Source organism: Ictidomys tridecemlineatus, chromosome 9 (genome assembly GCF_052094955.1).
Source record: "Ictidomys tridecemlineatus isolate mIctTri1 chromosome 9, mIctTri1.hap1, whole genome shotgun sequence".
In the NCBI taxonomy this organism is placed as follows: domain Eukaryota; kingdom Metazoa; phylum Chordata; class Mammalia; order Rodentia; family Sciuridae; genus Ictidomys; species Ictidomys tridecemlineatus.
Window position 1 is genome coordinate 2624416 of NC_135485.1, and position 27178 is coordinate 2651593.

Sequence of the window (27178 nt, forward strand, 5' to 3'; positions counted from 1 at the left end):
GCTGCCTGTCCTCCCTTGTGTGGCCCCCTTGAGGGATCAAGCAATGCAGGTGGGCACCTCCAGCACCAGGCACTTGCCAAAAACTCATTGGGTGAGCACCTGGAGCTACGAAGAGGCCACACACGGAGAGGGAGAGCCACTGGACAAGGCCACACAGCTCCACCAGCAGGGCAGCGTCTGGTCCAGGGCTGACTCTGTCTGGCTGACCGTGGCCATGGTGCAGGGCTCTGGGCTCTGGGCTCTGGGATGCTTGGTGTTTGGGTGGAGATGTCTCTGGTGCCAGTGATCCTACTCCTGTCCCATGACACCTGCCCACGGCCCTGGCTGGCTGTGTGACCCCAGTCTGGACCTCATTTTCCCAGACACAAACTGGGAGAAGGCTCCCCTGACAGTGCCCAGGTCCCTCCAGACATGCCAAAGGACCCCCAGGTCAGCCCAGTGACACCAGTGCTTGGACACAGCTCTGTTGGTCTCCCAGGGTGAGGCTGGGCCCCTGGCTCCCGACGCTAAGGCCAGCAGCATCCAAGGCCAGCATCCTGCAGGAGCACAGCACTGACCCCAGGGGTGGGGAGGGGCCCCACTCAAGGCCAGGTGCCCTGGCCTGTGCTCCAGGGCCTCAGCACAGAGCAGCCCTGGGAAGCGACCCGGGGCCCAGCTCAGGTTAGGGGAGATGCCCTGGGGTCCTGCCATGGCCAAGAGTACCAGCTGCCCACCCACAGGGAGAGCACCTTTTGCCCTAATGGCACAGGGCAAGGCCTCAGGGAGGTGCATGGGAGATGGCCATCAGCATCCCCAGGCAGAGCTGGACAGGGCAGAAGGGGCAGGCTGGGGCCAGGGACTGAACGCAGTGGGGAGCTCAGTGAGAGGACCCAGGACAGGAAGGGCCTTCCCTGCGCCAGGACGGGTGTGGCCAGAGTGTCTTCAGGTGTGGACCTGGGGCTGGAGGACCCAGAGCCTGCTGCAGGCCTTGGAGTCTTTCACTGTGGCCTGGCCCAGCTGTGTGTCCAGCCAGGTCCTGCCCGAGCCACAGGCCGCTCAGGCCCATCCCTTCAAGTCCTGGCCCCAGCCCCCTTCACCTGGGCTTGGCAGGAAGGCCCCCGAGAGAGGGATGACTAGGAGGAGCAGGGGGTGCTAGGGGAAAGCCTGCTGGCCTGACGTTCTAGGGTGGAGACAGGACACTGGTCAAGGCCACAGACACAGGACAGAGCAGGCACCCCCAGGCAGCAGCAGGCCCTTGCAAGCCCCCAGGGGCCACGGGGCCCTCAAGGCAGTGGGCGTCGCATGGATGTGGGGGAGGATGGAGGGCTCCACTGCCGGCCCAATTTTTCTGTAGACCCCAAACTCCTCTAAATACTAGAATCACTTTTTAAGTCTTTTTTGTTGTGGACGGACACAATACCCCCATGTTACTTGTTCGTTTTTATGTGGTGCTGGGGTGGAACCCAGAGCCTCCCGCCTGCTGGGCCCGCGCCGGCCTCTGAGCCAGGCGGGCCCTACTGACTGACTGAACAGGAGGAGGGCCGACCCCAGCCCCTCCAGGTCCCTCACAGGCCACCTGAGAGCAGCTCCAGGTTGTTCCTGGAGAAGCAGCCACAACCGCACCAGGTGGGGGCAGCAGCCTCCCAGAACATTCTGGCCTGCTGAGGCCCCCCAGCCCCCCAGGTGCAAGAGGAAGACGTGGGGGGGCGAGGGCTCCGCTCCCTGCCGAGGGGCCTCTGGCAGCTAAGGAAGGCTGGGCCCTGGGTGGGGGCTCCTGGAAGAACCCCCCCCCCCCCCAGGAGGCCGGTGCCGCTGGGCTCTCGGTGCCAGGCGGCTCCTCGGGTTACACCCAGCGGGGGACCTGCAGGGGAGCCCCACGCCAGACCCTTGGCAGGTGGGTCACATGGGCTTGGGCTGCCCGGGGTCACGAGCCAGCCCTGTGTCCACCAGGCAGGACCCAGAGGGCACTTCCTCCTGGAGGTCTCCTGCCTCCATGGGTGGGGCCCAGGACGGGCGTCCCCTGCCCCGAGCCGTCTCTGGGTGGCCGTGCGGCACAGTCCAAGCACCCAGGGTTTCAGGCTCAGGGGAACGCACCAGGAACCTGCAGGAAGTGGGCTGTGCCGCTCTCGTCTGTGATCCCTTCACTTGAGTTTCCCCTCTCCCCTGTAATTATCCCATCCTGGGGGAAAATAAACCTCCGCACGGAGCCGCCTCCAGGAGGAGGGCCTCGGCTCCGCGTGGGAGGCCAGGAGGGAGGTGCGCCCAGCTCTCGCCCCACCCCGCCTCTGTGGTGGCCAGTTGTCTGTCACAGTTTGCCCAGCACTGTCCTGGTGGGAGCAGAGGAAGTCCTGTGTCTCCAGAGACCCCCAGTGCCAGGCAAATAGCAGCAGGAGGCCACCCGGCGCAGAGCCCTGAGCACTTCTGGGCCTCCGGGCATGGCTGCAGGGACTGCAGGCCCCGAGGTCAGCCTGCCCCTGGACCCCAGGCACACTGGCTGCACAGGACACTGGTCCCCACCTCCCTGACTGCCACTTGGAGCTGTGAGCCTCCGCCTGCCCTGGGGAGACCCACTGGGACCCCGATACCAGTTCCATGCTGTGGCCAAACATCCCAGTGATGACCCCAGGTCCCTGATGCCCAGCTGCCTGGACACGCACCTGCAAAATGGGAATCTTGACAAACCCTCTTGTGGGGTTTCGCAAGAACTGGGATGCTGCAAGGTGTTTGCCCACGGCCTTGTTACCGGCTGGTGAGCAGTCAGTGGCCCTCCTTTTGTCACCGGGGCAGGCTCAGTGTCACTTAATTCCCATAACCACTTTGGAAGATGTTCCTGGAAGTGCCTTTTACTGACGAGGTCAGAGAAACGCAGGCGAGGCTGGGGAGGGCCCCCATGATACCCCTGGCTGGATTTGCACCCCACCCACAGACTGCGAAGCGGGGCCTCCTCTGCTCGGCGCCTGGCGTGTGGGTGGTGATTATGTATCATCATCTTGATCGTCATTTCTAGCAAATCAAAAACCCAGCACAATCCCACATTAGAAGCTTTTAGAAATGTCTCCTAATAGTGAGATTAGAGAAACAGACCCAAGTGGATTGGAAACAGAATGTATTTATTTTGCGGTGCAGCCGTTAAGCTGTTTATGTGTTATTTAGGTCCTGAGCAAGACACTCTGCTTTCCCTTGTACGGATTCCCCTTGATGCAGGGCTTTGGTGGGACCTGGGCTCTGTGCCTGCTGGGGAAGGGCTGCACCCTGCCCTGCACCTCGCCCTGCACCCAGCCTGCACCCCAACCTGCATCCAGCCTGCACCCTGCCCTGCACCTGACCTCACCCTGACCTGCACCCCAACCTGCACCCTGACCTGCACCACACCTTGCACCCCGACTTGCACCCCAACCTGCATCCCACCTTGCACCCTGCCCTGCACCCCGACCTACACCCTGACCTGCACCCTGCCTAGCACCCTGCCCTGCACCCCGCCCTGCACCCCAATCGGCACCCTGACCTCACCCCAGCCCTGCACCCCGCCCTGCACCCCGCCCTGCACCCCAGCCTGTCTTGGTTTCTGTGCTAAGTTCCGGGGGGGGGGACCTGCTGCCCCCCAGGTGAGGTGCCAACAGGGGAGGTGAGCCACGCTGCCTGCCTGGTGAGCCGCCGGGCAGCAGGTGACACCTGGCTGCGGTCCATCGGGGGCTGTCCCTGCGGGGATGCCTGGCTCTCCTGCCCTGCGTCTGGTCCACACGTTCTCAGCTGGGCTGTCCTCACCCCCATGGGGACATTTCACTTTCTAGTGACAAAGTGCTTCTGGCATCTCACAGTGGGGGCCAGGCTGCTTTTCAGCTCCTGCTCAGGAGTCCCCACCTCACTGTCCCCAGGCTGAGGACAACCCGGCTCTCTTTGCCCTTTATTCCAAGCCATCTATCTGCCAAGTGTCCAAGTGCCTGGCCCTGGGACGTGACAGAGGCAAGGACATCGGATGTCTGCGAGGACCCTCTGTCCAGAAGCCGAGACCCCACCCAGCAGACCAGGTGGGGGAGGGGCGGGGAAGGCCTGAGCCTGTGAAGACACTCACCCGCCCTCCAGGCTGCCCAAGCCGTCCCACCGTGGTCACCCTCGGGGCCACATCTCACAGTGTGTCCTAGTCTGTTCCTGGATTGTCCATGCCTTCTGGGGAGGAGGGTGACCCGGGCCTCACTGCCCCTCACGGCCCCAGCCGTCCCTATGCCCCCTGAAGCCCCAGTGTGGGTGTGGCCCCCGGCTAACCACACACAGCCCCTCCCCGTTACCTGACCAATTCCTGGGTCCCACCTCCAAGTTCTCTGGGCTTCCTGTCTGCGGTGGGGGCAGTGGTGACTGTGTGTCCAGGTGGGCAGCCCTTGGCAGACCTTGGCCATCCCTCACCTTAATCAACCGCTCACCCACTCATGGTGACTGTCGGGCGCCCATGCCTGCATCCGGGCCACCTCTCTCCAGCTCCCACTCTCCGGCACATGTCCCCAGTCCCCACCTGCAAGGCCCACCCCTCCCACCTCCCCAGGGCCCGTCCTGCTCCCCTCCACTCACGTCCTGACAGGATCTAACCCCTGCTCACTCCAGCCCTTTCACTTCTTCACTTTGCTGAACCCCAAACCTGCCTGAGTCCAGCCCTTGCTGGGCGCCGGTCTTTCGAGGTTGAGTCTGGCCAGCTGTCCCCTCCCAGGCAGGCCTCAGACCCCAGAGGTCCTGAGCGTGGCAGGCACCCTGCCCTGGCCCTGGTCTGCTCACCCTGGCTTTGCTGGAAACCGCTGCCTCGCTCTCCCCACCCCTCCAACCAGGCAGGGGCTGGCAGGAGAAGGTGCCATGTCAGGAGGAGGGGAAGGCTAGCCACAGAGCCCTGGGCAGGGGACCGGGGACCGGGGCTTGGCCTGGGCAGCAGGAGGGAGGCCTGGAGCAGGGGCTCAGAGCAGCAGCTGAAGCCTGGGGCAGGTGCTGGCAGGCAGAAGGAACCCGGCCCACCTGCCTGCCAGTGCCTCTCTTTGGCCAAATCCTGCCAGCAGCCCTGGGGCGGGAGCCTCCCCTGGCCCAGATGGTAGCCCAGGGGAGGCTGGGACAGGTGCTCAACCTCCTGCCCATCCATCCTCACTAACTCAGCTCCTGGGGCAGCCTGAGCGGGCAGTGGACAGCCAGGGAGGTGGGGGGCAGAGTGTCCTTTGCTGCCTGTGTCCCCGTGTTCTGTGGGGCCGCAGAGGCCAGGTGAGGCCCGGGTCCCCGGAGACCTGCACCCTGATGTGGGAGGAGCCAGCAGGGCATGTGGGCGCCTCAGAGGTCAGCAGGGGAGGCCCAGGGCAGAGCCCACCTGCTGAGAAGGGGCTGACTGTGATGACCAGGGCCCGGGACACTGCTTCAGACTGGCTACAGAAGCACCCTGGTGGGTGACGGCAGCAGCTCGGGCAGGCGCCCTCCCTGCGTGGGGTGGACAGGAGCTGGAGGAGGGGTGAGGTAGGACAGGGCGGAGCGGGCCTGGGTGGACAGCCTGGGGGCAGTGGGACAGGAGGGGCCCAAGTGACCAGGCTCCACCAGGTCCCAGGGCGGCCTACTGACCTGGAAGGAGGCCAAGTGAGCCCATCCTGGGCAGCACAGGGAAGACCCCCTGGGGACAAGGACCCCATGAGGCCCGGCAGCCCGTGGTGGGACAGCCACCCTGCGGAGCCTCAGTGTTCTATCTGTGGGATGCTGTGGTCAGGGGCCCTGAAGACCAATGTGGGGCATGGCCACAGCCTGGTGCCAACCAGGTCACCGCGAGTGCTCACTGTCCCCTCCCCTCCACCTGAGGGTGGCCAGACGACTGCTCTCAGGTAGGGGTCCTTGCCTTTGCCTCAGCCCCCTGTTCCTAGGCAGACCCCCCCAGGGCCCGGCACACATGGCCTTGCCGGACCTCGAGCCAGGCTGCAGGAAATGGCTTTCAACCCCACGGCACAGGTGGGGGGGAAGCCGGCCTCCTGAGGGCAGCCTGGGCCCCTCCTCAGCACCTTCACCCACAGGGACGGAGCGTGGGTGTGGGGCCAGTGGGGCTGGAGAGCCTCCTGGATGCAGCTGCTCACTGCTCCCTGGACACACGAACACGACTGTCTACACCGGGGAGGCAGGGTGTAGACAGTGGCTGGAGCCCATTAACTGGGCTGGACTCCCTCCCGGCTGCTTGGCAAGGCCACCTGGTCCTGGCAGGGAGAGCCAGCAGGTGACCCTGAGCAGGAGCGGCTCCCCAGGCTGGACACCCGAGCCTCCCTGGGGCCTGTCTGGGGGTGAGAGTCGCTGGGATCTGCTGTCCAGCAGGACCTGGGCCTCAGCCAGGCCAGGCTGCCTCGATTGATCGGGAAGGAAGATAAGGCTCCGGAACATGAGTTTCTTTTTTCTTCTTCTTTTCAATAGAAATTGAAGAAACCTGTGGTTAGCAAATCTGCTTACCCAGCAGGAAGTTCAAACCGAAGCAGCCGGAGTCAGGGACAGGCCAGGGCCAGGGGACAGGAAGTACCTGCAGGCAGACTTCAGCCTGACCTGTAGAGCAGGGGTCACAGCGTGGCGGCCCTGCAGGACACTGGCTGTCTAGCATGGACAGCAGTGGGAGGCCAGGGTCTAGGCCACATCCCCTCCTCAGGGCCGGTCATACTGGCTCTGAGAGACCAAGCCTCCCCTCGTGCCCACAGCCCTGCCAAGCACCCACACGTCCTCCTGGTCCCGCTGCCTCTGGGCAGCTCTGGATTGGGCCAGCCCTGCTGGGCCCTGGTCTCAGACCCCTCACCTGGAAAGAGGAGCTTCCTGAGCCGCAGAGGCTCTGGGCTCCCCTGGCCGAGTGGAAGGTGACCCAAGAACCCAGGGTGCCAGCGGTCACCAGGGTCGGGTGGGAGGAGGTGGCAGGGGCAGAGGCTGGTGGCAGGGCTCTGCCAGAACTTCAGGGTGTCCTGGTCATCTTCCTGGGCCTCCCTTCCCAGAGGGCTCGGCTCTGTGCCCGCTGCCTTCTGAAGGGGGCTCCTGGGCTCGGGAACCCGCCAGCCCACGAGGACCCAGATGACGTGCCACGGGTACCAGGACCTCCGCTCCCCCGTTCCCTAGGCATCTGCAGAGACCTCCCTTGTCCCACAGCCCCTGCTCCTCCTTCCCAAGCTCTTCTCCGACTCCCGTCCTCTGCCCTCCTGCGGGTGGCCCGGGGCCCTGGTCTCTGCTCCCTGCAAGCTCCCTGCTCCTGTGAGGGTGCTGAGGACCTGCCTCGCACCCTAGGCTTTTAGACCCTCCTGGACAGTCCCCCAGCCTGCTGGACTGGGGCTCAGGTCCACTCCTTGCTCATCATCTCTTGGGGGCATGCAGAGGCCCCAGGATCCAACACTTGGAATACCGGGGGTGGGGAGGTGCTGGGAGGGGCAGGAGGGCTCCAGGCAGGAGCACGGCACAGGGAGCTATGGCCGCGGTCGACTGGGGTGTTTGGGTGAGAGCCAAGCCTTGGCCTTGGAGGGGAGGTGGTCTCCTCACCTGCTCAGCTCTTGTCCTTGTGCCCAGAGGGTGAGTGCCGGCTGGATCAGCAGAGATGGGATTCCTGAGCCACGCACGATGGGCACACAGGCTCTGCCACCTGGTTTTTAAATTGTGCCCTTTACTTAGAGCATGGAGAAGCCGGGACCTTGTCCCCAGCCTGGTCCCCAGTCCAGGTTCTCTCCACCAGACCTGGTCCCTGCCCCGCCCCCACCCATGCACCCCCCACCCCTCACCCACACATCCCTCACTCACGCACCCCCACCCACACACCCCCACCCATACACCCCCACCCACACACCTCACCCATGCACCTCTCCTCTCACCCACCCCCACCCACACAGCCCCTACCCATGCACCCCCACCCACCACGCACCCCACCCATGCACCCCACCCATGCACCCCCCACCCATGCACCTTACTCATGCACCTCTCCTCTCACCCACCCCCACCCACACAGCCCCCACCCATGCACCCCCACCCACCACGCACCCCACCCATGCACCCCACCCACACACTCCTCCACTCACCCACCCCATCCACGCACCCCCCACCCACGCACCCCCCACCCACGCACCTTACCCATGCACCCCTCCTCTCACCTACCGCATCATCCCACCCACGCACCCCTCCACTCACCCACCACCACCCACACCCCCCACCCACGCACCCCTCCACTCATCCACCCCCACCCATGCACCCTCACCCACGCACCCCACCCACGCACCCTCACCCATGCACCCCCACCCACCACACCCCCTACCCACGCACCACCACCCACACCCCCCCACCCACGCACCCCTCCACTCATCCACCCCCACCCACACACCCCACCCATGCACCCCACCCACACACCCCTCTTCTCACCCACCCCATCCACGCACCCCACCCACACATCCCACCCACGCACCCCTCCACTCACCCACCACCACCCACACACCCCCACCCATACACCCCCACCCACACACCTCACCCATGCACCTCTCCTCTCACCCACCCCCACCCACACAACCCCTACCCATGCACCCCCACCCACCACGCACCCCACCCATGCACCCCACCCACACACCCCTCCACTCACCCACCCCATCCACGCACCCCCCACCCACGCACCTTACTCATGCACCCCTCCTCTCACCCACCCCCACCCACACACCACCACCCACACCCCCCCACCACGCACCCCTCCACTCATCCACCCGCCCACCCATGCACCCTCACTCACGCACCCTACCCACGCACCCCTCCACTCACCCCACCCACGCATCCCACCCACACCCCCTCCACTCACCCACCACCACCCACGCACCACCACCCACACCCCCCCACCACGCACCCCTCCACTCATCCACCCCCCCACCCATGCACCCTCACCTACGCACCCTACCCACACACCCCTCCACTCACCCCACCCACACACCCCCCACCCACGCACCCCTCCACTCATGTACCCCCCACCCACACACTCCTCCACTCACCCACCCCCCCACAGCCCCCCGCAGCCCCCACATGCACCCCCCCCCTCCCGTCCTCTGTCCTCCATGTGCTCTGGGCTGCGCTATGAGGCAGGAACCTTCAGATGATTGTCATGAGCAGTGGCCCTTGGGGAGCCTGCGGCCCCCTCCCCTGTCCTGAAATATAGCCTGGCGGCCCCGGGCAGTGGGGAGGCCAGGGGAGCGCTGCTTGCCCCAGCCTCAAGCCCATTTCCTCCCAGGACAGACCATTGCTGTGAAGAGCAGGGGTGGTCAGAGGCAGGCCGCTCTGGCCCCTGGGGGAGACAGGCCCCGGGCACCCTCCCCTCCTGGGACTCCACTTTCTCTGCTTCATAATGGGGACGGTCGGTCTGCACCATCTGCTGTCAGCAGGCAGTGGGCCTCCCCACGCAGCAGGGCCAGGCCAGGGCTCCCTGTGGGCCCACAGAGCCAGGCCCTCCCAGGCTCACTCCAGCACCCTCTCTGTTCCCGAGGGGCCTGGGGATGGACCAGCCTGACCCGGGTCTCTGTTACGGGCACCCTGTCCCCTCCTTGGGGACCCACTCAGGATGATGGGTGCTGCCTTGGAGTCTGACGTGGGGTCCGCCAGGCAGAATGGGGCCTCCAGGGCTGTCTGTGCTCCCTAGAAGCAGAGGCAGGGGACATGCCGAGGCTCTCACCAGAGGCTCTGCTGCTCTGCCCCCCGGCCAGCTGGGGCAGCTGACCGGGCTGAAGGTGTGGCCCCTCATGGGCCCCTCCGCAGAGGCTCGTTGGGATGCCAAGTGTCCGCTCTGCTCTCGTCCGACCGGGGGCTAGGTTCTCCCCTGGTCTTGGGTCCCATGGCATCTTCCCTTACTTTTGAAAATTAGGAAGGCTTCCATAAGCTCTTGCCCTACCCACACCCCCAGTCCATGTGCCTTTCTATCCACTTGCCCTGACCCAGTCACCCACCCCATTCAGCACGGCCCGTCTCTAGGCCGTCACCCGTCTATCATCTGTCCACCTATCCACCCCAGCCCCCAGCCCCCAGCCCCACCTATGCAATCTTCCATGCACCATTCCCTCACCCACGGTCCTCCACCCACGCATGCACCCTCCTTTCCAGTTAGTCACTACAACCACTTCCCAGCCTTCCAGGATCATTCAAAGAGCCACCCACCCACCATGCACCCACTACCCACCTGGCTGCCTACCATCTACCTTCCTCCCCGCTGCCCACCCACACGCCCGTCACCCTGAGGATTCCCTGGACACCCACCTGTGGCGTCCCACACCTGTTCAGGCCCCAGGTTCCCTAACAGGCTCACAGGTGACCAGGGCTCCTGAGCTCACATGTGCGGGAACCACATCAAGGTCAAGGACTCGAGATGAGCATTAAGTGGTGAGCCCCGAGGATCCTAATTAACACCAGACGCCGCAGGAGGAGGCTCACTGGCAATCAGCCATTGGCCAGGGTGGGGCGGGTCCTGGGATGGTTGAACTCTGGAATGGAAACGGGGTTTGTCCAGAGGAGGCCAGAGGGGGAGTTCCGACTCGTGCAAGCCATTGCCCGGGGTCCTTGGGTTTTCTTCTGTGGTGTGAATCTGCAAGGAGGAGCTGAGGCCCCATCTGGGCCTCGTGCTGGGCTGGGTGCAGGTGCGGCAGGGCAGTGTGGTCAGGGCCACTCGATCATGTGGCCTGGCCAAGTGACCCCACCACAGTGCAGGCGAGGGGACTGGAGAGTGGAAGGAGTCCTCCCGCTGCCTCCCTGGGTTTGGATGTATTTTGGGGACCAGGAGCTGAGTGTCACAGAAGCCAAGGTCTCAGGTCGGGGCTGCTCTGGCTGGGCTGGGAGGGCAGCCGTGGCCTGAGATGAGGTAACAGACGACAGCGCCATGTTCTCCCACCCAGACCCTGGCGCACAGCGGGGAACAGCTCCTGCAGGTGGTGGTGGGGACTCCTGCCCAGACACTGGCCTTGCTGCACGGATGCTGCGTGTTCCTATGCGGGAGGACACCAGAGGCAGCCCTGACCTGGATTTCTGTTCAGCCACGTCCCCACCCAGGCGTCGACTAAGTACTATTTCCTAACCCAGTTACAGAGCTTCATCTGATCCCCAGGATGCTACAGTGTTGTCTGCAGCCCCTTCCTCCCTCACATGCTGGAGAAAGAGCTGACAGGAGCCAGAGAGGGACAGGACTTCAGTCTCTGTTCTGTGCTTCTGAGCTGTGTGACCTTGCTCGTGTGGCTTGACCTCTCGGAGCCTCCTTGTCCTCACTCTGAAGTAGGGAAGATACAAGCGCTCACCCCTAGAATGCGGCAGATCCGTGAGGGAAAGCGTGCTCACGGCCCTGCACCCCAGGCTCTGGGGAGGGCTCCCTGTGGGCCCCTCTCCTCTTCACCGTCCCTCCTCATGGAAATGGCGTGTCCAGCCCACCCAGACCTGGCAGAGCCGGTGGGGAGGGGTCTCGAACCCCTGCGGATTATGTGGAAGCCTTAACCTCAGCTACACACTCAGGACCACCCAAGGGAGAGTCTGGAGGAAGGAGGCTGGGGCAGGACATCGAGGGCACCCAGGTCCTGCACAAAGAAGCCTGGCCGAGATCATTGTCTACGCAGCAGACTTCAGCCCCAGGAAGCCCGCACAGCCGCAGCCGGGGCCCGGGAGGGGAGTGTGGGTGAGGAGGGGTGCTGGTGGTACAGGAGGGGGTGGCCTGGGCACGTCTGGACAGTCACAGGTCCCCGTAGTGGCCCCTCTGCCTCCCCTTGCCTGTCCTTGGCTGCACCTCCACCTGGGCTGCAGGTCCAGCGTGCTGAGGGCCTCACCTCTGGGCCTGCTGGCCTTTCTCCTTGGCCTCCTCCTGGCCTCTCCCTGTGTCTGACGTGCCACCCACCCCCAGATTCTGCTCGGTCCTGTCCCCTTCAGGGTAACCCAGAGGGCAGACACCCATGGCGCCTGCCCTGTGCCCGATGCCGTTCCAGAAACTTCCACACGCATTACCTCACTCCGTCCTCGGCCGAGCTGCCCCTGCTGGAACTCGCTTGGCAGGAGAGGACCTCAGAGCCCAAGAGAGCAAGGCCCATGGGCCCAGAGAGGGGAGGCGAGCCCAGTGTGTCCAGCCAGGCCAGGAGGTGAGGGCTGTGGTCCAGGGGCATCTCCAGCCTGCACCTGCTGTGAGCATGTCCAACACCACTGGGCGGTGGGATGGGGGACAGAGCCTGCTGGGACCCGGCCCTCCTCTCAGTCAGAAAAAGACCCCAAAGACCTGGGGGAGGGGAGCCAGCAGCTGGCCGGGAACAGACGCCGCCTGGACAGCAAACCGGTCACCTGCAGCAGCACCCAGCACGTGCCACTGTGTCCAGGCCAGGCGGGGCCTCGTGACCTTGGCCACTCCTGCCCATGCCACGTGGCCCTGCTGGTTCTCATTGGGACTGCGGGGGCTGCAGAGCTGGGACAGGTGTCCCTCCTGAAGCATTGGCCTGGTCCTTCTGTCCTCATAGCACTGTCCCTCAGTACATGCCACTGTCTTCAGGGGTCTCAGCCTCATCTGCCAGGAAGAGGCTTCCCCAGAGCCCTTAGTCCAGAGAAACGACCCCGTCCCTCCCGTGGAGTGCCCTCTCAAGTCCCAGCTAAGGTCCAGGTGCCCTGCTGCCTGTGCTGCAGGGACACACCAACCAGGACTGAGCCTGGGAGGAAAGAGGGTCTTGCAGATGGGATCAAGGGGGCTTGGGCAAGAACCCCAGGGCCGCAGAGCCGTGGGGGCGGATCCGGACTCTGGGCTCCAAGCAGGGAGGGAATAAACTGTTGCAAGCCTCTTGTTTGGGTGATTTGTCACAGCAGCCACCGGAAATGGATCCACCTCCGCAAGAGGGCTCTGTGGGGCTCTGGAGGGGAGGCTCAGAGAGGCAGGGCAGCTCCCCCAGGGATGCTCAGCCTGCACATGACAAGCCTCTCCTCTGTTGGGGCTCCTGGGTTTGTGGTGTGCTGGACCCTGTACCATGTGCCCTCCCTGCCCCTGAGTTGCTCCTTCCTCTCTGCTGCCCCCACTGTGCCAGCGGCCCTCCACTTGGGCCCAGTCCAACACCCTGCTCATATCATGAGAAATGGGCCAGGGGCAGCCTGGAGAGCGCAGGGTCAGCACCCATGGTGGGACCTCGGGACAGAGGGTGGTGGGCAACTCCCCCTCCTTTGTCCCCTCTGAAGCAGTGGTGGGTGGGTCCCGCGAGTGGCCCCTCCCTGCAGAGGCCCGCAGTGAGGAGCCCGCTGCCCTCTCTGCCCTGCCCAGGAGGGGCCAGTGCAGGTCTCACGGGCTCAGCTCCTTCGGGCCCCCTCCCTGCTCCCTGCTGCAGAGGCTGTGCCCCCGCCCTCCCAGGGCCCGACCTGAATTCTCAGCGCACCAGGACTCCTGCATTGCCTTGCTCCTCCAGGCCGGGGCTCCCTCCTGCCGTGGTCTGAAGGTGGAGGAGAACGGGGCTCCGAGTCCTGCTTGTTGGTCCCTTCCTCCTGGGGCTATGACGGGTGGCTATGCCAGGGAGCAGCTGCCACGCCAGGGTCACAAGTGCCAGAGACTCTGGGAGCAGCACTGGCGTGATGCAGGGGCGGGAGATGGTGGGAGGGGGACTTCGGATGCTGGCGCAGGGGTGACGGCTGGGAAGGGAAGGGGCACAGTGAGTGTGGGGCAGCCTCCAACTTTGGTGCCCGGAACCTCTCAGTCAGCCAACGTGGCGGCTGGGGGCAAAGTCTGCTGTGAATCCAGCCTTGGCCGGGCTCGGGCATGGCTGCAGCTGCCCAGAGGACCATGGCCTTCCCTCAGAAGCAAGAGCAAGTCCCGTGGGCATTGTGGCTGGTAACGGCGGCTCTCCACACAGGCTGTCTCTGCAGAGCCATCTGGGTAGCGCCCTCCATCACCACCCTGGAAACAGGCCCCCCATGCCAGCACTCGGCACCTCGGGTCGTCATTGCTGCTTCTAGGAGCCCCATCTAGAACGGGCACCCTGGCACTGAGGGCCAGCTCTGGAAGGGCGCCTGGAGCCAGGAATGGGGGAGACCCTGGAGACTGCTGCGGTCCCCCAAGGCCTCTTCACCTGGTGCCCCTTGGAGCGGCCTGCTCTGCACCTCCTGGCTGGGCTCCCTCCTGGTCCGGGGGAACCTGAGCCCATCCAGCTTTCTGCAGCCTCCAGGTTTCCGGGGTCACCCCTCCCCTCTCCCTGGAATTTGCTGGCTCAGCACCGTGGGGGAGTGGAGGAGGCCTCGGGTTTCTGCCTCACAGGGAGGGCGGATGGGGAGGTCAGGTTGGAAAGGCCTCTGGCCAGCTCTCCTCCAGAGGCTGGGGGAGGCTGGGGGAGGCTGGGGGAGGCTGGGGGGAGGGCAGGCAGCAGAGTTTCCACCTTCCCTGCTGCTGAGACTGCAGCCACAGTGGTAGCCATTGGACTGAAGGAGGTCCAGCCTGCTGACCCACCAGGATGCTGGTGACGGCCACCAGGGTCACAGGCCAGATGTGTCTAGGGCCACATGCTTGCCCTGCTGGCCTGGGCCTGCTGTGCCACTTGCTTGCAGCTCCAGGGCTTACCATCACGCTGCAGCCCCACAGGGGCCAGTTCTTCCCTGGGCCTGGCCTGCATGGCCTGCTTCCACTCCCTGGGATCCGGATCTTGGAGGAGGGGCTGCCTCCCCCAGAATCTCCTCTGCAGCCCACTCCACAGCGACTTGGTACTGTGAGGAAGAGGAAGGAAATGAATGTTGGAGAAGCCTTGGCCGTGGAGGCTGCAGTGCCACGAGATGTCCCACGTGTGACTGGCCATAGGGTGCAGTTTCCCTGCAGAGCCGGCCTCCCACCAGGGCCTGGCGTGCTTTGTTCTGGTGAGGAAGAGGACAGAACAGACTCTGCAGCAGAGGTGGAGGGGACCACAGACACCCTGCTGGGCTCCGGCGTGGCTGTCCTTGTCACCTGCTACCCCTCTGGCTTGTGGACTGTTTCCAGTTTGTGGACCTTGCCTTCCAGCTCAGGGTGAAGGCAGGGTCTGACTGATTCCTTCCTGTTTCCCCAGAGCCTGGCAGGGCCCAGCCCAGAGCAGGAGGCCTGGACCTGAGTGTTCAGTGGACTGATGTGTGGGGGGGTAGATGGGTAGATAAGTGGATTGGTGGATGGGTGGATGGGTGGATGGGTGGGTGGGTGCAAGGATAGATGGATGAATGGATGTGTAGATAATTTGATGAGTGGATGGGTGGATAGGTGGATGGATGGATGGGTGGATGGATGGATGGATGGATGGATGGATGGATGGATGGATGGGTGTATGGGTAATGGACAGATGGATGGGTAGATGAGTTGACAAATGGATGGATGGATGGATGGGTAGATAGAACAATGGATGGTGGATGGGTGGGTGGATGGGTGCATGGGTGCATGGGTGAGTAAGTGGACGGATGGGTGGGTGGGTAGATGAATGGCTGGATGAGTGGTGGTGGATGGGAATCCTGGGCTTTTAGGATTGGAGTAGGGGCCATCAGCTGGTGGGGGAGGGAGGCTGGGTGTGTGAGTAGGAGGATCACATACTCTCACCCACTCTCATCCACAACAGCAAGCAGTGCCCAAGGACGTGCGCCTCCCACTGTGGCCGTCCTGGGAACTGGGGAATGGGCTCCTGGTGAGCTCAGGCTAATGCCGTCATCAGTGTTCCTGAAAGTCGTGCTGGGGCCTTTGGAGTTTCCTTTGGCCGTCTGGGAAATTATGTGGTCGTATTTGTGGTTAAGAACAAAGCCCTCGAGCTGGGGCTGTGGCTCAGTGGTAGAGCACTCACCTAGCATGTGCGAGGCCCTGGGTTCCATCCTCAGCACCACATAAAAATAAAATAAAGACATTGTGTCCACCTAAAAAATAAATATTAAAAAAAAAGAACAAAGCCCTCCCCATCCCCAAACTGGGACAGGTGGCAGGGAGAGAGGACAGAGTCAGGCCCCCCTCTGGGAACGCCACGGGAGGCTGACCGGGCAGACTGTCTTTCTTTGGCACAGTGCCCTGTCCTCGCCACTACCCTGTCCCTCCCACAGCTGATGTATGGTCTCTGTCCTGGCGTGTCCAGCCAGACCCAGAGGGCCCTCCACACAGCTTAGGCACGAGGTCTTTCCTTCCATTCCCCAGCACAGGGCAGACGCTCGGGGTGAGCTACTGAGGAGCAGGGTCCCCTCTGCTGACAGGGGCCTGGGGCCAACTTGCATGAACACTGAGGCTGGTCCTAGAAGTTGGGGGCCAGTTCCAAGCCTGCTGGTCCCCCCCACCACCCTGCTGGCCAGTTTGTGTGTCAGCTCAGCCAGGCTCTGGTCTTGAGAGGTCCTTAGGAGGCCAGCCTGGGTGTTGGTGCAGGGCCTCGCCCCAGACCTGCTACCCAGCCCACCCACACGGAGGTAGTAGGACCAGCCAGGCCTGGCCTTGAGGACAGTGGCTCAGGGCCACGTGAGGGTGGGGTCAAGAGTGCAGGCTGCAGCGCCTGCCCAGGCCAGGCTCCAACCCCAGCTTCTCTGCTTGCTAAGTGTGACCACGGGGACAGTCGTCACCCCCTGCCTACATGTAAGCTGCAGTCGAGTGGCACTGGGACGTGAGTCAACGCAGGCAAGGTGCTGGGCACCACAGCTGGGGCATGCGGGAGCCCTGAGGAAGGGCTGTGTCAGCCTGGTTATAGTACAGTAGGAAGGACGCGTCCTGACACAGGACCAGTGATGAGGACTGGCTCAGTGATCCCAGAGGCCGCCAGTGGGAGCAGGCCCAGGACAGCTGCAGGCACAAGCCACAGTCCCTGCTCCACACTCGGGCAAGATCCCACTCGGCTTTTGGTTCTACTTGACTTTAGCTGACAGCACGCGGCCCGCCCACTCTGGGGAGGGCCGTCCATTTACTCACTCCACCAACTCGCGTGTCGGTCTCGCGCAGACACACCCAGAAAAATGCCTGCCGCTGTCTGGGCACCCAGGCCCAGTCCGGGGAAACAGTTGCCACCCACTGATGCAGGTGAGAGCCTTCGCCACAGTAAGCCTCGCCCTCCTGCTAGTCTCAGCCCTTGCCCTGCTGAGCCCCAGTTGCCCTGACTACACCAGGAAGGGGATGGTGTGGTCAGGCACAGACCCTGGCTCCCCTGGCCGTTGGCAAAGGGCGCAGCCGCCGCTGTGGGGTGCAGAGAGGCCCAGAGCCACAGCAAGCACCAGACACGCTCGGCTGCGACAGCCCCTGCTCCCGGCTCCTCAGCTCTCTCCCCTCCTGTGCCCTGGGGAGGCCAGGAGTCTGGAGCTGTGTATGCGTGTCTGTGTGTTTGTGCATGTGTGTGTATGCGTGTGCACACACGTGGGGGTGACTGGTGAACAACTCCCCTGGATCTGTGAGCCCACCTCGAATCCCTAGCTGGTTATTTTGGTTATTTTGACCCAAACTTGAACTCCACACTTTCCAGTTCACTAACCTTGTTTAAAAAAAAAAAAAAAAAAAAGGTAGTTTCCTGAAGCGATAAGCTCACAGGAGCTGGCGGGGGGGGGGGGGGGGGGGGGGGGGGGCGGGGGGGCGGGGGGGGGGCCTGGGCGGGCTCAGGCCCTGGCAGCCAGGAACAACTGGCCTCGAGTCTCTGGAGTTTCAGAAGAAACGCTGGGCGCAGCTGTGGGGAAGGGTGGTGTGGCAGGTCCCTTGCTCTAGGTGGACCCCCATCAGGGCTGGTGAACCCGCAGCTCCTGGACGGGGGCCGTGGAGGCAGGAGTCAGTTAGAAGGCAGGAGGCTGGACCCATGGGCCTTGCGGCTGAGGTGGCACCTCCTACTGCCGAGTGACCCTGAGCAGTGGTGTCACTGGATCACTGACCCTCGTCCCCATGCTGAGGGCAACAGGAGATTTTGGAGGTGCCAGACTGAGCTCAGAAATGGCCGAGCCAGGACTTGACCTAGGGTGGCTGACCCCATGCCTGGCCTGTTCCTGCATCTGGGAGGCCCTGTCCATCCAGGGGTTTCCCTGCAGGATGTTCTGCTGTCTGCACGGAGATGGGCCACCTCTTCTCTGAGAGGAGCACCTGCCCCTGCCCTCTGCCCTGGTCTTGGCTGAGCTCTCCATAAAGCAAGCAGTGGGTGCTGAGGGCTCATCCGGGAGCCACAGTCTCAGGACAGCACAAGGGAGCAGGGCAAGGGGTGCGTTCCTGGGGAGCCACTGTCCCCATGTGCTGCCAGGGCTGGGGACATGCAAGCAAGCTGTGCCTGGAATCCCCATCCTGTACAGGAGACAGACAGGCCCTTGGCCAGGGTCTGGACTTGGTGGAAGGACCTGGGGATTCTGGGTAGTGGGCAGGTTAGCCCCAGGCCACATGGCCACAGCCTGCTGGCCAGCAGTGGAGCCTCTATGGTGGCAGCAGGTCCAGGAGATGGGCATCCAGGCTGACTCCTGCTCAGCCTCCCTGGTACAGCCGACCTGCAGCGGACTTGCTGTCCAGCTGGATCTTCCAGAGCCGGGCTCGCCCCCCCCACCAGAGTACCCTGCTGTCTGGAAGCAGCCCCTCACACAGCGGCACCACTGTCCTGGCTGCAGCCCACCCCAGCAGAGCCCTGGGCAGGCTGGGAAGGTTCTGGGTGGCTCGCTCTGTGGCCCGATGCTGGCTGGTGACCAATAACCATCAAATAAGAGGATGAGCTCAGGTGAGCTTTCCAAGACAGCATTTAGACCGCACTGGGCCTGCCTGGGGCCTGCACCCCTCCCCTCTGGTCTGGGCAAGACCAGCCTCGAGGTCCAGCATCCAGAGGGCCGGTGCCGCTGTGCACCATGCACACACAAAATGCCACACTCACACACAGCATGCATCACAGTGCACACTCACACACACACACTCCCTGCTACAGCACGGGGATATGTGCACACACACACACATTCCCTGCCATAGCACGGGGACATGGGCACACACACACACACACACTCCCTGCCACAGCACGGGGACATGTGCGCGCACACACACACACATACACACTCTCACAGCGGCGAGCTGGTCTGAGGAGGCATAGCCAGGCCTGGCCATCTCACACTCCGAGCTGTAACTGTGGCTTCTGCTTCTGAAAGGGGTATGGTGACAAGGCCAGGCAGACTCACGGCACCAGGGGAGGACCTATGCCCTCCACACCCCTGTCACTCCCGGAAAGAGGGCTGCTCCTGGTCCTCCAGCCTGCAGAGCCTCTTGCGGCCAGTGCTGTCTGTCCATGACGGTGTTGAGCAGGAAGGGGCAGCTCAGGAAGTCACGGCAGCCCAGGCTGAGCTGGCCTGTGGTGGTGCCGGACACTCAGCCACCTCCCGAGGAGACAGGACAGAGCTAACCAGTGCTGTGTCCAGGCGGCAGGTGCTGGGTTGGGGTGGCCTTTTGAGATGCAGGTAGATTCTGGATGGAGTGGAGGCCTGGGTGTGCCTGGGAGGGCACCCTGAAAACCCCAGAGCGGAGACAGTAGCAGGGCTGCCCTCACTCCCTCGGACCTCCTGCTCAAGGGTGGAAGCCCAGGGGCCTGTGGGGGTCCAGGAGGGGCAGCTCAGGGCCTCATTAAGAGGGGATTTCCAGCAGGGTGGTCAGCTAGCCTCCCACTGCGTCCAGGATGAGTAGTGTCCCCCCATTCATGTCCACCAAGAACCTCAGAAGCTGACCTTGAAGTAGGGTCTCTGCAGATGTGGGTCTCCCTGGCCCAGGGTGAGCCCTGCATCCAAGGCAATGTGCATGAAGACAGGACGGACATGCAGGGAGGGCCCAGGGCAGCAGGGGCAGGACCGAGGGTGTGGCCACAGCCAGGGAAACCAGGATGCCCGGCGGCCACGGCAGCCTCTGGAGGGAGTGTGCCCTGCCCACCCCGTGGTCCCAAGCTTGCAGCCTGCAGCACTGTGGGGGTCAGTTGCTGCTGTGGACCCGCCCACTGGGCCCTCCATTACGTGTGGCTCCCAAGCTTGGGGACAACCCAGATGGGTCAGCGGCCACTGACCAGGTGACAGGCCCTCGTTCTGCCAGGTGTGTTTTCCCCCCCTCCTGTCTCCTGGCAGGGCCTGGTGGCAGGCAAGGTGGCCCTAGAGAGAAGCTCCAGGGTCCCTCCGGGGCTCCTCTTCCCCAATAGGTCCGTCCTGGTAGGACGTGGGTGTCGGGGCCCCCGGGCCTCTGGGGATGGTCGGGCCCTCCACACACTGTCCTCCAGCCAGGTGCCCGATGGCATTCAGAGACTGGGGTGGGGGCAGTGGCCACAGGGGCTCACATTCCAGAGGTACGTCCAGTCGCGGAGCCACGGCCCATGGGGCAGTGGCCCTCAGGTAGCCCAAGCGCAGCAGCTGCTGATGGACTCACCCACCCAGGAGGACTCAGGCGAGGAAGGGGCTGCTGCCACTGCCTCTGTCCAGCCTCACTGAGTCTGGGGACCCTGGCAGGGGGACAGCTTGGGGACCCTGTTCTGACTGAGAGCCCCCAAGGCTAGGAACACGCAGGGGGGCTGGCTCAGCCCAGGGTGTCAGCAGAGGCTACCCTGAGTGGTACTGACGCTGGTCTTGAAGGTCCAGCTGGAACGTGACGCATGAGGGAAGGTCGCTGCAGACCCTCCCTGCACACTGAGGCCAGGCAGGGGACAGTGTGGTGACCGCTTAGAGGGCTTGCTGGGTCCCGCCCCCAGGACTCCGCCTGCATCATGTGACAGGTGATGTTTTGTGTCAGCTTGCCTGGGCCACAGTGTTACCGCTGTTGACCGGTGACAAGTTCTTGCTTCCCTGATGTTGAAGAATAACACCAAAGAAGCATGCCGAGGCAAGGTCAGAGTAGAGATTAGAAATTTATTAAAGGACAGAAGAAAAGACTTCTCCCGGAGGAAGAAGGGGACCCAAAAGGTGGAATCCGTGGAAGTGCGGTTGTTTCCCCTTTTTATAGTTCTTTCAGTGATGGAATGTAGGTTGGAAGGCCCCAGGGGTGGGACACAGGAGGGCCAAAGAAGTAGTCTGAGCAGGAAGGACTTCATTATCACTTCTTTGTGATGGGCTCATTAACATTTCTTTGGGATGGGCTGTCTTCAAATCTGTTGGGGGCTGTTCATTAATACTTCCAGGTGGACTTTGGCCTAGGCCCTTTTCGGAACTTCATTAACATTCCATGAGTTGTCCTGTGTTTTCCCTGAGTCATTCCCAGCATGGCCTCCATTTTAGATTTCACTCGGTATTAGACCCGATTTACCTAACTACACTAACTACCTAACTTTAAATCTGGCTTCATTCCCCCCTCTAATTTGGGAACTCCTTACTGCTGTAAGGAAAGGGGGCGAAGAAAATCTTTCTGGCTTCTTCAGGCTGACAAAAGGGGCGATGTCGGGGCAAGCAGTTTGGAGTCCCCTTTAAAAATATCGGGTCTATCGAGTGGTCCATGCTAAAAGTCCAATTGAGAAGTAATAGGCTGGAGGGCCATTCGAGTGATGGGTGGTCTATAAGAGAAACAAGAATTCATTAGTAGTGAAACCAGATTGATGCAGCAATAAATGCCATAGCACAGAAATATGCCAATGAGTATGATGGCAAAGACAAAGGCTAACAATGTTTACCACCAGGAAGTACCAAGAACCAGGAGTTAAGATATTGTTTCCATGTTGAGGACATGGCTTCTATCTGAGCATGTAAATCTTTAAGGATATTTGTCATATTGCCAGAAATGTCAGCGATGTAAACACAACATTTAACTTTTAGGGTTACAGATGTCCTTTCCCTTAAGGGATAGTTTAATAATTTAATATCATCTGATCTTGCAAAATCCTTTTACTAGTATGACCTGTGTCTATTAAATTTTGTTACCTAGGGCTGGATAACCATACTAACAAACACCAAGCCTACCTGCGTAGGTTAGGAATATCTGTGGGCCTTAAACTAAAAACTACTCTGGCAGTTCCTTTTGATAGTTATCAGGCATTCCTACCTAAGAATTTCTTTTGTAGCCTCCAGTTTTACTTATTGTTGGAGGTTACATTTAATTATTATAATTATTTAAAATGTCCAGGAATAGCTATGTTTTGGCTTTGACTGTCTTTGCTAAGTGTTTAAGATGAAGCAAGTCAAACTGACTTTGTTTTCATCTATTGTTAACAGTCAGCTGAGTCTATGGGAATCCTCGGGAACTTCACAGCAGCTTCTCAGTTCTGCTAGTGCCATTTGCGCTAGGATGGGTCCAGGCCTTGCTTGACCATGTGCCTTCCCTCGGAAGCATCAGGGATGTCTCCCTTTCCTGATGACCCTCCTCTTCACAGCAAATGCACTGATTGGCTTTCTGTCCTCCATTGGTCTCATTAATCTCCCTGATCAGGAGGTTATGTGGCCTAGAGTTGCAGAGCCCTTTGGAGAAGTCCCCTATCCCTGATTCAGACTGACTCAGAGGGCAAGAGCCAAATATTGGTTTTCTTGGCCCCTTTAATTTAATTTTAATTTTAAAACTTAATCTTAAACATCCAGCAAATAAACTTCAACAGCCTTATACTAAGTATTGGGCTTTAGTACTTATCTTTCTATCCTGTAGGTGATAACTCCTTATCTTAAGTTAACCCAGGTTGTGAGTTCTTAAAGCAGTACCTCTTTAAAACATTAACAGGCAATCCTTAGACCATCTAAAAGCAAACTACAAAACAAAACTAACTAGGATAAAAACATATTTAGTTTATGTAATAGCTACCTTGAATTCTGGCAGAGTTATACATTATAATCCCCTGTTTGAGATCCTGGCAATCGTGACAAAAACCAACTTTTGGACACAACTCTAAATGCACTGAAATCTGGCCTATTTCTTTCATAGTAACTTTCACATACAGTGAGATGGGACATAGAGCCTTATCTCAAGGTGGGGCTCTTCATAAGTCTTAAATACTATAGTTCTGAAGCTGATCTTTGCTTTTTAGACATCATTTTAAAAGCCTACATAAATTGCTGCTCAAGTTTACATGAATATTAGCTAACACAACATAATATCACATCTAATACATGAATTAAAGAAAGGCTGAAAGCTTTTAACCTTTTGTAGAAAAGTAGCAAAGTACTTTTGTGTTTTGTAATAAAACCTCATTAACTTAAAAAAATACATCTAAAATTGTATCTCTGTGTAAAAAGTAACATGGAACTTTATATCTTATTGATAAGAAGTCCAGTTATAGAACACAAATGATATAATTGAATCTCTAACATGTTTTTTTTTTCTTTTTTGAACCTAAAATTACCATACAACTTTAGAACACCAGTTTGTAAAGCTTTTACCTTATAGACTTGTATACCTGGAAGATATGAACACATCAGTAACATCACAATTACATTGATGATTTTATGCTAATCAAGCTTGGCTTTTAAAGAAATGACTAAGGGGGAGATGGCAGGGCTTGGATAAATGGCAGGCAACCCGTCTATTGGCAAGTTTTTCTAGATATCATCACCAGCACCTGAAGAAGATCAGAGCGAATAAAAACAGAATGAAGATAAAAATTAGAGCAAAGATCAATTTCTGGCAGAAGTTCCATGTTGGGGGGCTGACAGAAAAGAGACCAAGGACCATGAGGAAGCTCAAAAGGACATAAAGACTCATGAATCCAGGATGGCAGATTAAGAGGTTCTCTGAATTTGTTGTTTCCTGCTGCCCCATGTCCGCTGCATTCCATCGTGCCTGGTAGTGAGCTTCAGCATTGAGTGAATTGTTCTCTTGAAGATGTTGGGGGTCCATCTGTCAGAGGCAGGTGGTGCCTAAGCAGAAGCTGGTTGGAAGTTTGATTTGAGACTTTGTGCAATCGGATTTAAAGGAACTTCATTATTCAGAGCAAGAGAGCACAAGAAAAGTATTGAAAGACAACAGTTGTTGTTTAACCATAGTTGTGTAACTTACTCAAAAACTTACACTTATAACCAACTTGCACAGACCTTCTTTATCACTTACTTAAACCCTCTTAATTACTCAATCCAGAAACACATTTTCCCTCTATTAAATCCATATCTAGAACCTTCTAGTTTCTCTTTCATCTGTTAACCTCCTTCTGTTCACATCTTGAAACAATACTTGTAAACCTTTGAATCTGAGCAGATTATTTCATAGACATTTATTAGGGCCTTTTTTTTTTGAACACCTAGAATAATTTATAAGCTTAATTTAAGATCTCCTTTTTAATCTATTTACCAAATTTAAATTGAGCCATTTGAATCACATGAATCAAAGATATTTGGATCCATTTTAATTTTTCATGAGCGCTCCTCATCTGTCAATTGTCATATCACTGCATGATATATGGACATACACACAGGCATACCGACATACAACACTAACACAAGTGTAACACGTAACACAAAAGGCCTTGCAGATTTCTCAGGTGAAATCTCATTGCAATGTTAAAAAAAACTCCAGTTGATCAAAAATAGAACTTATCAGAAAAACATTAACTTGTCTGTAGGAACAAAATCATGAGCTCAAAAAAAATATAGAGTCTAAGAAAAGACAAAAGGTCCTAGAAAAAAATTGATCAGCCAGTAATTAGTAAATGCCATACAATTTACTCTTTGGTTTAATCTAGTTTGAGTTCAGGTAAAAGACACTTTTACTCTTTTTTTTTTTTTTCTTGGGCCTGAGCTCCAGGCTGCTTCTGTTTGCATATCAGTGTAAGCCCTGGCTGAGGTCTGGAAGGGACTGGGAAAACTGGAATTCTGACCAGAAACTTTATGTCTAAGGCATTTTAACCATAAGTCACAATTTTCAGGTTTGGAAGTAGAAATAAGATACAATTTACAAAATTTTATCTTTATATCTTTCTATACTAGAAAAACTTGCTCACACAAAACTGAAAATAGGATCTTTCTTGTTATAAAAGCCACCATCAGAAGAAGTTCCTTCAGGATCATTAAGCTACTTTTTTGTTCTGAAGTTTCTAAAGTACATTAAATCACCTGGAAAATATCTACACACTACCATGTATATCTAAAATTATTGAAAATTTCCAAGACTGTTGCTAATTAATGTCATTTTAGTAAGCCAGACCAATGTTTTAATTTAACACTTTTCCTAAATCCTACACACTGAGAGAAACAGATACTAAATCATAATTTACTATCCTTGCCCAAATCAATGCACTGTATACTTAGTGAAATCTCCTTAGGCTACCCAGTTCAAAAATTGATGAAAAAATAAAACAATGATTGGGAGTTACTTGCCAACTTGGAAGTAGAGTTCTTTTAATTTTCTATCCTAAGTATTTAAGTTCTCTGGCATGAATTATCTGAAATCACAAACTTAACAATTGCCTAACCCTAACTTTTAACTGCAAGATTATGCAATGCTTCGAACTCATTTAGATACCAGATTTTACAATGAAACATCTTTTAGACACACATTTAGCCTAGATTATCCCCAAGAAACAATCTATAATAACCTTTAAAACCGACCATATAAGAAAATATCTCTCCAGGTTTTGAACTTTCATTTAATTATGACTCCTATCAGTGGCACCTTAGATTTCCCATGAGTGGACCAGATGTTCTCGTAGGGGCAACTATAGGTGTAAAATCAAGGGTCTCCGTGTGACTGACTTTACTGCATTTAGGTGGAGTAATTCTTACAGTGCAGGGAAATTATGAGGAAATTTCCCCAAAGCGAAAATGGCTTTGGCAGCTGCTGGGATTCCTCAGTTTCCCTTTCACTTGCAGGATTAGCTCCTTTGAATAGATCCAATCCCAGGCAATCTGGCTTATCTCCTAACCTTCCAGTAGAGTCAGTTTTTAATCTGCTTTAGGTCTTAAAGGGGGAGGGGTGTATGTACTTTGATCAGCCCAAATTTTTTGATTCTTTTTCCTCAGTGAGTCCAAGATTTTTTTTTTTTCATGGCAGATATCATAGCTAAATTTACTTTACACCTGTTGGCACAATTTAGGATTTCCCTTAGAGCAAAAAATCTGAACATACAACACCTTACACCATTTCTTTTTTGTAAATTTTATCAAACTGTAAAAAGATTTAAATTGATATTTCCCTCTGGTGGCCAGGTTTCTCGTATTTGAGGCCAGGCCAAGAAAATGAGGCGCTTGTTCTTGAGTGTCTGAGGTTCAAATTTATCCCAATTTTTCAATACGCAGGCTAGTGGCCCACCTAGCGTATTGGAGAGAGAAGCTCCTGTCTGAGTGAGGAAAACAGGACTCAGGCGCCCATGCTGCGCTGGAGAAAACTGTTCTCCTTAGGGACGTCTCCCTAACCTTGAGCTTCCTAAACGGTCCAGAAAACCCGTCTCTCACCTGGCTTTGCCAAGGGGTTTCTGGTCCCCTTTAGCAAAGTGCTAGGGTCTCAGTTTGCCCTGTGCCAAAGACCCTGGGAGGATTCAGACTTAAGGGCCTTACTGCTTTCCTCCCGGCCACTAAAAACCCATTGAATCGTGTGCTCTTTGTTGCCTTTGCTCTGTAGACTAGCAGATTACCAGAGTTGATTCTAAAAAATGCTTCTCTTAGCAGCTTAAGGAACACAGCTCATTTTAAACATTGGGTGGTAAAACAGACTATTGAAAGTTACCTATGCACCTTAGGGAACCTGGGCAGATCTTATTAATTATCCCATGCCTTTTTCTCAGTCCTACAACCTGAATTGCTAACGTTTCTGACCTGCGAAGGAAGGGAAGCATCCAGGAGGAATGGATGCGGGGTTGGGAGTGTTGCATGGCCCATACGGAGGCAAATGTGATTGGGGCTTTCCCTCAGTGCCATTCATCTACCGATCACCCTAGATACCCCTGAGGGCTGTCGGGAGAGGGCTCAAGAGAAAGGAACCTTTGGAAAGGTCTGAGAGTAGCCCAGACCGGGATTCCGCAGTTGTTCCAAACTCTTTCCTCCACCTCCACGCATCGGAGGCAGATCGGGATTCTGGACACTGTGTACTCACGCCAATTGCTCTCCAGGCCCAGACAGAAAAGTTGGAAACGGCTTTGGCAGAACCCAACATGCCTGCTCTGTACCGAACAGGTGATTGAGAGCTGCCTAGGCCGAGAAACCTCTCACCCGAGTCTTGTAGAGTGGCGGCTGCACTAGTTGCGTTTAAGTAGCCGACGGGTGCCCACTTTACCCTCCAGAAAGAAAGAGAGAAAGACGCATCTCAAACAGATATGGGGTGCGTAGAGAGGCGCTTACCTCGGTGCAGAATATCTCGGTGGGACCTCCAATATGTTACCGCTGTTGACCGGTGGCGAGTTCTTGCTCCCCGATGTTGAAGAATAACACCAAAGAAGCACGCCGAGGCAAG

At 58.0% G+C, this 27178-nt stretch overlaps 1 long non-coding RNA gene across 5 annotated transcripts; it reads right to left on the reverse strand.

The window, feature by feature from the left end:
• Positions 1–3541: 3541 nt before the first annotated feature.
• LOC144366577 (uncharacterized) lies at positions 3542–14148 on the reverse strand. Of its 5 annotated transcripts, none has more exons than XR_013425644.1 (4): positions 10213–14140; positions 9635–9809; positions 7483–7582; positions 3542–6513 (listed from the first exon to the last, which is right to left on the reverse strand). It is a non-coding gene; the product is annotated as an uncharacterized LOC144366577 (long non-coding RNA). The 5 variants fall into 5 exon arrangements; XR_013425642.1 differs by having other exon boundaries at positions 6357–7582; positions 10213–13581; positions 14019–14148; XR_013425643.1 differs by having other exon boundaries at positions 6357–7582; positions 10213–10436; positions 13332–14137.
• Positions 14149–27178: the final 13030 nt, after the last annotated feature.